Source organism: Mesoplodon bidens, assembly GCF_964165515.1.
Source record: "Mesoplodon bidens genome assembly, chromosome: 7".
Lineage (NCBI taxonomy): Eukaryota > Metazoa > Chordata > Mammalia > Artiodactyla > Ziphiidae > Mesoplodon > Mesoplodon bidens.
Genome location: NC_138164.1, coordinates 83890047 through 83905257, shown reverse-complemented (window position 1 = coordinate 83905257; position 15211 = coordinate 83890047).

Here is a 15211-nt window from a genome sequence, read left to right as displayed (position 1 = left end):
TTCTCTTTTAAGAAAACATCCAGAAACTTCTATAACACTCAAGATACAGTATCACATCAAAACTCTTTATTCTGTAGGAAAAATCACAGTTCCTAAAACTTATAATGGTGAAGAAATAATGGAATCGTATTTTAAAAGAGGCTGTTCCCTAAGAGATTTCATCACAGCCATCTCTATGGCAGATGATTAGATTATTATTAGAATGATTATCCGTATTATTCCATTGATAATGTGATTGATAGCTTTTATATTCAGACCGAAAGAGGAAATAAGTCATTTAGTTGCTGTGTCATGGATCGCCAAGACCACCCCCAGGTTCAGTGATTCATTAGAGGGATCACAGGACACAGCATACAGTTGTATTTATGACTATGATTTATTATTATGAAAACAAAATCAGAGAAAGTGCACATGTGGTGAAGTCCTGAGGAAACCAAGTACAAGCTTATGAGAGCCCTAAGAGTTCTCTCTCTTGGAATCACACAAAGTGCACTTAATTCATTCATCAATGGATTAAGGAAACATGTGTAATGTTGTCTACCAGGGAAACTCATTAGAGACTCAGTGCCAGCATATATGTTTGGGGGTATTCATATGAAAAACTGCTTATCGTGTTAAAAAATTCCAGACTCCCGGAAGGAAAGCATGTGTTCAGCATAAACCTTATTGTTTGCATAAAATGTTTAGACACAATGAGCCACTCTAATCTAATTAGGAAATTGTGGGAAACCTCCTGAAAACCAGGTTTCCAGATGCCAGCCAATGGCCAACCTTTCAAGCAGGTCTTTCTAAGAACAGCTATCTCAGAACCGACACAACTATTTTTATCTGCTTTTGCCAATCTGAAAATTTGATCACAGTCTGTCAAGGTGATTACTATGTAAGAGTTGTACGTGTGTTCATGTGCATACATAGTATATATAGTATTATGTGTGTATATATATATGTATATGGTCAGTTCACTACTACTATGAAGACAAATATGTAAGATAATAGTATAACATATGCTGAAAGCAATGCTGGGGTTAGTGGTACTATTTTGGATAAGAGAACATCAGTTAAAAAAAAAGTCTCTTATAAAGAGTTATTTGAGTAGAGACTGGAACGAACATGAGGAGTAAGAATAAACATTGAGAGTCACAGACATAGAAAACAAACTTGTGGTTACCGGGGGGCAAGCTGGAGGTGGGGAGGGATAAATTAGGAGATTGGGATTGACATATACACACTATTTTATATATATATACACATACTATATAACTAATAAGGGCCTACCTTATAGCACAAGGAACTCTACTCAATACTCTGTAATGACCCACATGGGAAAAGAATCTAAAAAAGAATGGATATATGTATATATATAACTGATTCACTTTGCTATACAGCAGAAACACAACATTGTAAATCAACTATACTCCAATAAAATTTTTTTTAAAAAGAAAAAAAAAACATTGAGAGTAAGAATATTTGAGGAAGAGAGAAAAGTAAAAGCAAGGGTCCTGGGGCAGATATTTGCTAGCAAATTAAAGAAACAGAAAGAAGGGCAGTGTGATTTGAGCAGGATGAGCCATAAGAAGAATGGAATAATATGAGGCCCAGAAAGGTTGACAGAACTGAGAGCCCACTAGGTCAGGGTAAAAATCTTTTATGTTAAAATATGTTTTTAATCAAATTTGCAGGGAGATGGGAAGCCATTGGAACACGTAAGGAGAGGAGTGTCATGACCTGATTTAGGTTTTAAAGAATTGTTATGGGAACTGTACAGCAAATAGTTTATAGGGGTGGGGGTGAAAGCAGAGAGATAATATAGGAAGCTACTAGAGTAGTTCACGAAGTATAAAGTTTTTATTTTAAGAGATTTTTAAGATTTATTAACCATTCCAAGCAGAATTCAGTAAAAGAAAAATTCCATTCACATGAATCTATTTACATGTGTTCCTTTGAAAAAAAGAGGGAGAAGATTAAAGAGTTCACTCAGAGGCTTTAGAGCTTGAAGTAGTGATTAAAATAGAAAAGAAAAGGTGATGTTTCAGTTTCCTGCATAAGAAAAGAAAATCTCAATTCAAAATGCATAAATGTGAGTTGAATCCTTTCTACCATAAAATATGAACTGTGGTTGTTTTGATTAATGCTTTATCAATGTTTTAAATATGTCAGGTATTATTGCTCTGAGATCTTTGAAAGAATTTTTAAACTAGGAAAGCAAAGAGATGATCTGAAATGCATACTTTTGTCCCCTTTGTTTAAGAATATCAAACAGAGAACTTACAGTTTCAACATACTACTCAGGCACTTAATTTAAAAAAAAAAAAAAAATTTCTCTTTGCAATTACAGACTAAGATTTTTCATTAAAATATTATATCTCTTAGTTATGGAAAATATATGACTTATTTTTATTCTCTTTAAGGTTATCAATATTACTTATTAACATAAGGAAAAAGATCTAGAAAATAAATTATTTTTAAAAAGAACAAAATTCCATTGTATTATAATTTTTGCCATATAGGTAAACAAAATCACACAGACTGTATTGGACTTGGTGATTTACAACAGAGACAGAAAAAATTTATGTAAATAAATATTATGTGACAAAGCAAATGAATAAACAGTCACTTGATGCCACAGTTTTAGGGGTTTTACAAGGGTGATCACAATATCTGCGACTCCGGTATCTTACCATCTATAAGTATAATACAGAACTATCTTGAGGAATTCAGTGGGTTTTTTCCTCCAGAAAATTAAAAGTAGGAGTATTGTTTTGGAGGTGAGAAAATCACAGTGCCTGCCCTCTACACACACATCAATACTTGCTGAATGTGTTCAATGCATGAAAGTTTGTGTATGTATATTCAGAGGTTTTTTTACACATATGTACATATGAGCATTTTGAATATAAGGACATGGCAATGTACATGTATGTATGCAAACATGTTAAATACATTGCATATATGGTAATAGCTAACATTTATATAAGGTTTACCATAATCCAGGTATTCTATTTATATTGTATGTTATTCAAATGGATACCTACTATAATTATTAGATAGGCATTCTTATTTCAATTTTAAAATGATAAAAATGAGGCACATAATGGATAAAAAATGTGCCTATGATCATCCATTTAATGAATAGTTGAACTGAGAATCCCCAAGAAGTTCAAATCCAGAGTCTTCGTTTTTAACCATTATGCAGTACCACTTCTAATATATACATATGTCCCCTAGATGTTTGGACCTTACTATGTAGAGAAGTAACTATTAGATAAGCAAATTGGATATATTCTGAGCAGTTTATTACAAGACAGCAAATAGAGACCCATGCTCAGGAAGGTCTCTGCAGCCCTCTAATGAAAGCCACCACCACACACCTCATCCCTGGACCGAGACAAAATAGATAAACTTTCTGAGACAAGTATTAGTAAGTTTCCACTATTTATGCAAATCTCAGGAAAAAACTGGAGATGTTAGACAATGTGATGGAGAGAAATAATAAGTGACTTGGTTTCCTACTTGTAATCCAGAGACTATCTGTGAAAGTTATGCAATACACACTAGATCTTAGATAAAAGCAAAGAAACTTTTGGTGGGTGACACCAGGGAAGAGTTAGCATTTTGTTCTTCAAGTTATTGGTATACATTTGACTAGCACTGACTGAAATTTCAAATACAACACACAGAGAACAAGCAAAGTTTTAAGGTATTGTTTGTTTTAAACAAAAATAAACACAGTTTTTACTTATAAACACACACTGATTTCAAAAATATATTGAACTTTTTAAAGTTTTAAAAAATAGTCCATGCCCAGAAACATCCAATGCTAGTTCCAATCATAAGAACATTCCACCTATTGTTGCTGGGGACAAATGAAATATTCCAATTTCCTTGACATTATAGTTAAGTTATGATTTCTCTAATAATGCACATTCTTTTTTTTAGCTTAGTCACAATGTATCATGTGACATACTTGCTTCCTTCATTTGCATCTAATTAAAATATACCTTGGATAAAATCAGAATAATATACAAAATTCCTTTAGGGTTCTCTGTATGTGCAGCCCTGCTGAAACGAATCCACTCTTTGGGCATCCCATGAATGACTCCAATGTAACTCCTTAGTCTGGGTCCAACAGTAGCCATATGAGCAGACATGAACCATTCATGTCCCTGAATGAAGATGGACATGAACCAAGCCTGTAGATGAGGCAGGTATCGATGTCTAAATCAAATGGTAGACTTGGTCACTGCAAATCTGTTGGGACTTCACACAAGAATAGTATCTCATGCTTTTAGAATCTTAATCTCTCGTGCTTTTAGAGTTCTTGTGTATATAATCCTGTGAACAGTTTAAAAAAAATAAAATCACAGAACCATGACAGGAATAAAGACACAGACATAGAGAAGGTACTTGAGGACATGGGGAGGGGGAAGGGTAAGCTGGGACAAAGTGAGACAGTAACACTGACATATATACACTACCAAATGTAAAACAGATAGCTAGTGGGAAGCAGCTGCATAGCACAGGGAGATCAGCTTGGTGCTTTGTGACCCCGTAGAGGGGTGGAATAGGGAGGGTGGGAGGGAGATGCAAGAGGGAGGGGATATGGGGATATATGTATACATATAGCTGATTCACTTTGTTATACAGCAGAATCTAACACAACATTATAAAGCAATTACACTCCAATAAAGATGTTAAAAAATATAAAAATCACAGCAAGCAAACCAAAAAGTACTCAACACCTATTCTTACATTTTGCTGGGTCATATTATTAGGCATGGATACATGCATGGATACGTTTACCACACATGACAGGGATGAACATATAGAGGCACATATGCTTAATGTATGTGCTAACAAACATGAATGTGCCCAAATGCCAAAAACCACAAACGAATATAGAACACATACCTATGAGAATGCCCACAGTAGGACTATACAGAGTAATATCCACTCATAGGAGACATATATTTACATAAATACAAACACAATCAGGATTAATGATTTTCAGCTAATAGATGAGATCTCAAAGAATAAAACAGATACATTCCAGAAGGATGTGAAATTTATTAGGAAGCTCAAACACCAAAAAGCCTTTAAATCTTTACTCTCCTGATGAAGTGATAATGAAAGGAGAAATGAGAGGCTGTGGACATAATTTTGTGAGGAAAAGAGATGTGTGCTAACTGCTCATCAAAAAGCTGTTCTGCCTTTCCAGAGGAAGTGTGAGCATATTTCTTCCAGAGTTCTGATTTCCCCAAACAGCAATCAATTCTTTAATCCCTTACTCTGTGTATTCAAATTAATCTGAAAACACATAAATGAGCCTCTCAATTTACTAACAGGAGACTAAATTGAGAAAATTCATTTTTTTAAAGAGTTTAGAGTTCATCGCATCCATGATCACCTAATTCACTTTACTGGACACACATAGCTGTTCTCACTTAAGGAAATGAATAAAAATACAGTCTGCACTATCATATCAGAAGATTAAGATCAAAATTTCTTTCTTTCAAATGCACTCAATTTTTTATACATTCCCTGGCTTTAATGTAAGCATGTTTATAGTTCAATGGCTAGACCCAAATCCACTAAGTAAATTTTATTTAAACATCTTAAATCATAATAGCAAGAATGCTTAGCAACATTAATTTCAGGAATTAAGAGTATATCTTATGAGTGTGCTGATGTGTTAATCACCCCTTCATTTACCAACATCTCCCCTACACTTCTGTCACTCTTTCTCAAAAACAACATGCCCTGTGGCTCCTGAATGAAGAGTCTAGATTGTGTTTGACTTATACTGGAAATATGATCACTTGACAATATGGAAACTGGGCAACACACATGTACCAGTTTACAGATTCAGATAACTTTCAGTAAAGGACACAAGTAGAATCTCTGGGGAGTTTCTGCTCAAACATCTCTATAATGTTTGGGACAAATATTGAAATAGTTTAAGGGGAGATGAACTAAAATTCCCAGGATGGATGTTTATCATCTTGGACGTGCTGCTCACTTAACAAGGGATAAGAATAGAGCCTGGAGAGAAGTAGAACTCCTGTACCCAATATTGCTCTATCCTTTAAACTTGAACAGAACCAATCTGCTAAATATATGTCACTAGGATAATGCAAATGAAATATTTTTCCAATAGCCAGACTTTACATAATAATAGTGTTAAAGAATCAGAAAGAAAAGGAACACATGTTCTAGCTCTTTCTTCCCTCTCTTGGTAGAGATACTGACCATGGAAGCTAGAGATATGTTTATTGTATAACCAGGAGTAGTTTACTATCCCTGTGGGATGGAGGGTGGGCATTGCTGGGAATAAGTGCACTTCATTACCTGTTCTTCTCAAGACACTCCTATGTCTAAGTGGCATGAAGTAGAATGTTGTAACTAAGGAAATTAGCAGTTTGGTTTGAGCTAAGATAGATGAAGAGAAAACACATGTACACAGAATTTTTATTTGTGTTGATGCTGCCACGGTACATGGAAACCACTCCAGCCACAGAAAATTTTAATTTCAAATTTCTGGTCTTCTAATATGTGCACACACACTCTAGAGATATGCTGGAGAGAGTAGGAGAGAAAAAGAGACAGAGATAGATTATAAAATGTCTAAGGGAATAAATTAAGTTTAAAAGGCAACTCACCCAATCAACCTCAGAAGTCTTAGTTTGCACAGACTAAGAAGCAAAGGCATTTGTCTCAAATGCTGCTCTCATTCTCTACCCACCAGCTTTCCAAAATTATTTTTAGTTGAATCCCAGAATATACTTTCAAATATTTCAAGGTAATATCTGAAAATTACAAAATTTCATTTTGGAGGTTTTGAAAATCTACATAGAATGTTAATTAAGCTTAACTCAAATGCCTTTTCCTAGGTGAAATCATCAGACAACTCAGACAAGTTCTGATCCCTTTGTGCTAAATCTTAATGCTTTCCTTGGTAGTAGTTACCACTGTTTGTAATTAGGTGTTTAATTGCATGCTATGTTGTTTAGCGGCTGCCTCTTCCACCAGTGGGTAAGCTGTGTAAAGACAATGCTCTAACTTTTTCTGGAGAAACAGTAGGAGATACTGATTAAACACATGAACTCTAGCAACATATTACCAGTCAGTGTCCCAGTTCATCCTCTTACTACAAGTGTAATGACGGGCAAGTTGTGCAACATCTTTGTAATTGCTTCCTCCTCTATAAAATAGATATAAAATATATCTATTATATATCTATAGATATATAATACAGATAGATAGATAATATATCTAATATATAAAATATAAAATAAGGAGTAATATAGTATCTACTTCCCAGGATGTTGTAAGGATTTCACAGGTAGCAAATCTCCTGAAACCACAATCATGAAAAAGACACTTTAGAGGGTGCTGCAGTGTGGGTTCCTTCATTAATTTTGTTTGTTTGTTTGTTTGTTTGTTTCGGTACGCGGGCCTCTCACTGCTGTGGCCTCTCCCGTTGCGGAGCACAGGCTCCGGACGCGCAGGCTCAGCGGCCATGGCTCACGGGCCCAGCTGCTCCGTGGCATGTGGGATCTTTCCGGACCGGGGCAAGAACCCGCGTCCCCTGCATCGGCAGGCGGATTCTCAACCACTGTGCCACCAGGGAAGCCCCTTCATTAATTTAAGCATAGATAATTATGAGGATAAAATTCTTTGATCATACAATCATTGTTTATTAAATTTGAAAATTAAAGAAAATGATGATGACTGGATATCAGCAACATCCAGTACTTTGTCTAATACCTTGATATTATTGATAAAAACACCTTTAAATCTGTTTGTGTGTGTGTGTTTCTCAGACATTATGAAAACTTAGTGAAATAGTGTTCATAAAATTTTCAGTGTTTCTCAGGGGAAAAAGAAGAGAGAAGTCCAAAATAATTATAACTTGTAAATATCATGTCTTAACTATCTTATCAGCATCATAGCTATCGTAGAAACGGACTTTCACGTTGTGAGAATACAAAGCAGATGTGAAACCTTGATGGAGTTCTTGCCACATTGCTCAAGTTACAAATAGCACTCACCCTGTCTTGGGGGGGGGACCCAGAAAATACTCCAGATGACTGCAAATGCTGAAATCAAGGAGAATTGCCCCCTTTCCTATACTATGGTAAAAAGCAGCATTTTCATAATATAAATAGAACTTGGCTTGAGAAGTTATCCCAGTAACAGCATGCTGCCTGTGGAAACAACTTTACCTGCAAATAGTGCCAACAGGGTTTGCCTGGGAACCTCAGCTGCACCAGAAGATCAAAGTAGCAGAAAACTGAACTGTCAGTGGCACTAAAGCCTGATAAACAGGCCAGACCCATAGAATGTACAATGCCAAGAGTGAAAGTACTACTCTGGTGGGGGACGTTGATAATGGTGCAGGCTATGCATGTGAGGCCAGGAGGTGTAGGGGAAATCTCTATATGTTACTCTCAATTTTGCTGTGAACGTTAAACTGCTCTAAAAAAAAAATCTTAATAAAAAAATAGCTATCAGAAAATTAGTAATAGACAGAAACCTTCTCAACTTTATAAAGAACATCTACAAAAGAAAAAGAAAAAGCTTACAGCTGACATCATACTTAACGGTGAATGCTTCCTCCCTAAGTTCAGGGACAAGGCAAGAGCACACTCACAACTGCTGTTCAACAGAATGCTGCAAGTTCTAGCCAGCACAATAAGTCAAGAAAATGAGATAAAATGGTTACAGGTTGAAAAGGCATGTCCCTATTTGCAGTTGGCATGATTTTCTATGTATAAAACTCAAAAAACTTAAAAAATGTAAAAACTAAGTGAGTTCAGTTTGTCTGCAGGATAAAATGTACATATATCTTATATAAACTGCATTTAGAGTAGCAATAAATATGTGGTCACCAACATTAAAAATACAATACAATTTATATAGCCCCAAAATGAAGTAACTAGTTGTCAATCTAACAATAGATTTACAGGACTTATATGCTGAAAACTACAAAATACTGAGGAAAGAAATCAAAAGTATCTAAGTAATTGAAGAAACATTCAGTGTTATGGATTGGAAGGTTAAACATAGCAAAGATGCAGATTCTCCCTAAATTGATCTATAGCTTTAAAGCTATTCCTGTCAAAACTTCAGCAAAGTTTTTGTAGACATAGAAAAATGTATTCTAAAACTCATGTTGAACATAAAAGGCCCTAGAACAACTAACATAATTTTCAAAAAAGAAAAATAAAGTGGGAAGAAACAATCCTCCTAACTATATAGTTAGGACTGTGAGGGAATTGGCTGAGGGATAAACAAATCTATGGAATAGAGTAAAGAACTCAGATACAGAGGTCCACAAATATACCCAATTTGTTTTTTACTGAGCAATCTGACATTGAAATCAGTTTGGTGGGTCTTATTCCAAGCATATTGAATGCATTTCAACTTCCTGATTCTGTCATTGATTTCCTTCTCATTTGATTCCAATAACAATCAGTGATATGAAACAAGGGTATATTTTAGATAATATTACGTATTCAAAACAATAAAAATAGTATATAATAGTATTTTAGCATTTTATATAGTACATACTATATAATAGAAAATATATACAAAAATAATCATTGTGCATTTTCACAATTCTTTCTCTCTGTTGGAGTTTAAATAGAAGCCCAGACTCTACAGAGATAATTACATAAAATTATTGCCCAGACACCAAGTCACTGGAAATTATTCAGGCTCATTGAAGGATTTTTGGACCTCTTTACATTTTTAGACTTTCCTCTCCCTTCCTCTGTCATAAGCAGAATCAACCTGGAGATGACATGGACTTGTCAAAGTGGCTCTCTTCTCCCAGCTGATGAGAAGATGAAACTTGGCTAAATTTGTTAGAATTTGAGTTCACTGAATATTCAAATTATTTAAGTCATAGTTTCAGGGTTCAGTTAATGAATTCATTTATAAGTTCCATTTTATAATTGAATGAATAAAAACAAAAAAATCCATTTTCCAAATAAAACTTTTCCTTTTATGACCAAAATGCATATACTTGAAGCTTGATTTATTTTCCAACCTATATTTTCCTCCAATTGTCTATCCTGCCAACTTTTGTACACTACAAAGGACTAGCACAAGGAATATATCATATACTTTTATCATTTTAATGTTCATTTATCACAAGACAGGAGACAGTCTATTTTGTAAGTTTGCTCATTAAACCCTCTGACCAGAAAATAGAAAGAAAAACAACCAAAAGAAAAAAAATAATTTATCCAGTTTAATTTGTACCTACAGATTTGTTATCACATCACCCTAAAATGAAAGCTTTCTCTTAAAGGTAGCATATGAATATTGTTGGCAATTACAGAAGGCTGTCCTTCAGGGGGCGAGGCTGTAAATTATTTTTTATGAAACTAATTAAAAAACCCTGAGCTACTGTATCTATTCTCTGGCTCTGGATAGATGAGTCCAAGTTCATCAGTATAAAGTCATTTTAATTGTAATGTCACTCATCTACCAGGTCCAATGGGTGTGTCAGCAAGTCCTACCCTATAAGGACTGTGCTTTGTTCTCTGGAGTTCTAAATGCACACAACTTGGGTCACCTTCAATCCTGCTACAGGTTTTGGGAGCAGCTTCATAAATGTAACTTGAATCTTCCAGAGAGTTCTAATAAAAACGGGGATGGGGGGCTTCCCTGGTGGCGCAGTGGTTGAGAGTCCACCTGCCGATGCAGGGAACACGGGTTTGTGCCCCAGTCCGGGAAGATCCCACATGCCGCGGAGCAGCTGGGCCCGTGAGCCTTGGCTGCTGAGCCTGCGTCTCCGGAGCCTGTGCTCCGCAACGGGAGAGGCCACAATAGTGAGAGGCCCGCGTAGCACAAAAAAAAGAAAAAAAAAATGGGGATGGGGTTGATATTGGGGAAGATTAGATATTAATGTGCACTCAGCCATTGTTTAAGTTCTGCTTCTCATCTCACCTTCAAAAGTCTTAGATTAGCTCCCAGCATCTCTTTCCCAAATTGTTACGTTAAATCCTCTAACTCTTTTGAGCTGCATATTTCTCTAATCTATCCATAGTCAGCTTGAAAAGGTGGTTTTTTAAACCACAAATTTTATCAGATTATGTAATACACAGAATTAAATCTAAACAAGACAAAAAGTACTAACTTACTGACAAAAATTATGACCTCCCATTTCCCTGTAGGATAACATCTAGATTTCATAATTCAGTTTGTCTATATTTAGAGCCTTTTATCCAAGAACACCATTGCTAAGTCCCCATTACTCAGGTACATGAAATGCTGTAAACTCAGCTTGTTCATCTCCTAGCCTACCCTGCAAGTTCACATTTTCTAGAACTTTGCTCAGCACTCCCTAATGTGGTCCCATGGCTAATGACTATCTTTTGACAAGCAGTTTAAAGGACAAATCCCCAAGCCTAATAAATTCTGTGTAGTTAAAATGTTATAAGCATCCTTTCTATCCTGCTATTTCCCCTGCTCCTCCATCAGAGAACATGATCACATAACTTCAAAGTAACTAAGTCTAAATTTGTCTCCTCAAATATTCTTGTGAGTATAACACCAAGGAATGCAACAGATGTATATGAGTATAGATATAGTGGGTAGTTGATTAAATTTATGGAAGAACTACTTTCTAATTAAAGGAAACAAAAAATGAAAGCAGTAAGTTTAAGAATTAAACAAGGGACTTCCCTGGTGGTCCAGTGGTTAAGACTCCTCACTTCCACTGCAGGGGGCACAAGTTCCATCCCTAGTCAGGGAACTAAGATCCTGCATGCTGCAAGGCCAATACATACATACATATATACATACATACATACATAACTTGAGTTTAAAAAAAAAAGAATTAAACAAGAGAGTACAATGAAAGGATAGACACAGGTCTTCAAAATACTTATCTTGATTAGTTAAAAATTCAGCCTGGGGCTTCCCTGGTGGCGCAGTGGTTGAGAGTCCGCCTGCCAATGCAGGGGACACGGGTTCGTGCCCCGGTCCGGGAAGATCCCACATGCCGCAGAGCGGCTGGGCCCGTGAGCCATGGCCGCTGAGCCTGCGCGTCCAGAGCCTGTGCTCTGCAACGGGAGAGGCCACAACAGTGAGAGGCCTACGTACTGCAAAAAAAAAAAAAAAAAAAAAAAAAAAAAAATTCAGCCTGATTAGAAAAAATACCTGTCTTTGGAAATTAAGTAATAAAATATGCAGTTTGATTGGAAAATCATTCAGAAATTCATCTGCTTCAATATACGGCTTGCCTATTTAATTATGCAGAAGACCTATGGAGGAACACAGCTGGGTCTGTAAATTATGAAATGGGATGAGCCACGAATGCATCTTTATTAAAACGATTACACATCATCTCACTTACATACAAATCTCCACCAATATGACCCCACTAATCTGTTTATTTCTGTGCTTTTTGACAACAATCTGCCATCTGCCAAAATGTGATAATCTAGCAGCAAAGCCATGCAAGATAACACCAGAACTATGTAGGTAAGGAAATCCCTCTCATTTCTTATCTCTCTGCATGAAAAATAGCACACAATCCATGACGGGAGGAGTGTTATACTGGTGTGTCTCCAAATAATCGATAGAATTACACTGTATAAGGAGAGAACAGATTTTGATCTGATTTGTGTCCCAACTTCATCTAGTACTAGCTGTAAAAATATAAGTTAAACAATATACTAAACATAGTAATCTAAAATACTTCTGGATTCCTAAAAGTTTGTGTTATGTAGGATATTGAAATTAAGCACCAATGACAAAAATTGAGATTACTAACTACAAAATTTGACATTAAAATAAACTAAAAAACCATTCAACTACCATCTTTTACATCTGAACACACAAAACACAAGAAATATCCAATATCAAAATAAATTAGCAAGCTTTAAATTAAGAAATAAACAAGAAAATGATTCATGGAAAAATCACTATTTTATTCCATGTTTTCTCATTCCTTCAGGGTCTTATGATTTTAGACTGTAGGAAACATTATCACAAACTATTCCTTGTTTGTGGATTGTTTGTGGGGAAACAGACTTAACCTCTACTGATTTCTTTCCTCTTTGTAAAAATGGGTATAATGATACTTATTCTTAAAATGTCGACACAGGATCAAAAATATAATAGACGCATCACATACTTGGGGAATGCACAGTAGATACAAAACAAATGAGTTAATTTCTGGTCCCTTTCTGGAGGTTAACAATATAGCAGAAAAAGTGAAGAGGTTACACATCCCAGGTTCAAATTCCTTTACTACTTATTAACTGTCTGAACTTGGAAAGTTCCTTTATCTGACTGATGTTCTGATTCTTCTGTAAAGCAGACAAAACAGCGCTTATTTTAAAGGGTTGTTGAAAGATTAAATATAATATATGAAGATTTCTAATAAAATACATTATCCGAAGTCGGTACTCAATTAAGTTTAGTTTGTTCCATTCCTCTTCTTTTCTCAGCCTTCCTTTCTTTCAGCCAAAATGTCTATATGTTAACAATAAATGTATGGGTCCTATGAGGATGCAAACAGCAATAGTTATATTAAGTTTGCTATTTTTTGTGACAACACATTGGATAAAATGTAGCTCTCAGATCATCAGACCAGACATTCTGATCTACCATTTGGAAATTTTAAAATTATTTTATATGCACATCTTTGATTTTAATGCAAATATCCCATTTGAAAATTTTTGTTGAATTGAATTTGTATTAAACAGGACATAAGCCAAAGATCCTGGTAACTGAGGCTAGCAACCTATTTTCTTGAAAAGCCTTGAATGGGGCATGTCATTTCTTGTTTGTTTTTCTTAGAGTGATTTAATTCTCTGGAATTTAAAAAATGAAGTAAACATAAGTAAAGCCAACAGAGGGATTTAGGCTCTGCAATAATTCATTGACAAATCTTGGTTGAGTTTGTACCTATGCTCCCTGTCTGTATTTCAAGAGAGGCTCATTAAATTGAGTCTCTTAAGACTTTTTTTCCTGTAAAACCCTTAAAAAACACAGCAAAATAAAAAACAAATGCATAATTGGCAAACAAAAACTATAGCAAATGGAATTAACTATGACAGAACAAAATCCAAACCCCCTATCTATTAAATTAAGAGATAGATGAGGCTAAATGCTGAAATTAAGCATCTTTTTCTAGAATATTACAAAGGAGAAAAATATTGCAATTAAGTTCTAAGTTGATTGGAAATGTGTGTATTTTGGAAAAATTTATTTGTGATATTACCACCATTTGTTGCATTTATTACAAAGGACACTTTAGCACTGGTTAGCTATTCAGAAATCCTCAGGCATTGGAATAAAAGAGGAAAAAATAAAGAAGTTACAAAAGGAAAATAAGATTCTGAATCAAAGCAATAAACCTGAGGCCAGTTGACAGTGCCAATAACGAGCTTTAGACTGGGGAAGAGTACATGGGGTCTCAATACCAATTCTCTATTGACTGACCAAGTGACTCCAGGAAATCTACACTCCCTATTTTCTCAAACTTGTCTGCAATTTATTGTATTTTTGAGATACACGTTCCCTCTAGCTTTTTTTTTTTTTTTTTTTTTTTTTTTTGCGGTACGCGGGCCTCTCACTGTTGTGGCCTCTCCCGTTGCGGAGCACAGGCTCCGGACGCGCAGGCCCAGCGGCCATGGCTCACGGGCCCAGCCGCTCCGCGGCATGTGGGATCTTCCCAGACTGGGGCACGAACCCGTGTCCTCTGCATCTGCAGGCGGACTCTCAACCACTGCGCCACCAGGGAAGCCCCCCTCTAGCTTTAAATATACATAATTCTATTTGATAAATATTAAACATTTGCCATGACAAGTATTTTGATAGGAGCTGGAAGAGAATACAGTTGTCTATATAGTTCGTGTTATCAAATTTCTTTCAATCTAAAGCAAAAAGAGAACATTTAGAGGTAAATTAAAATTCTAGTTAGAGGACTTCTGACTGGACAAAATGAAGACCTATTTTCATAGAGTACAACTGTAATCTTTGAATACAGTGTCTGATGCCTTGCAAAGAGAGTTCTGACATGTGGAAATAGGAAGACAGATGGTTAGAGACCCCAGGACTGATGGGAAGAGTGCCCGGCAGGGTGTCTTATGACCCTAAAAAAAATAAGACACCCATGTCACTAAAGTAGTCCTTAACATACTAACCTTACCTGTTTGGCCCGAAGTACTAAATAAATAAGGTATCCCTT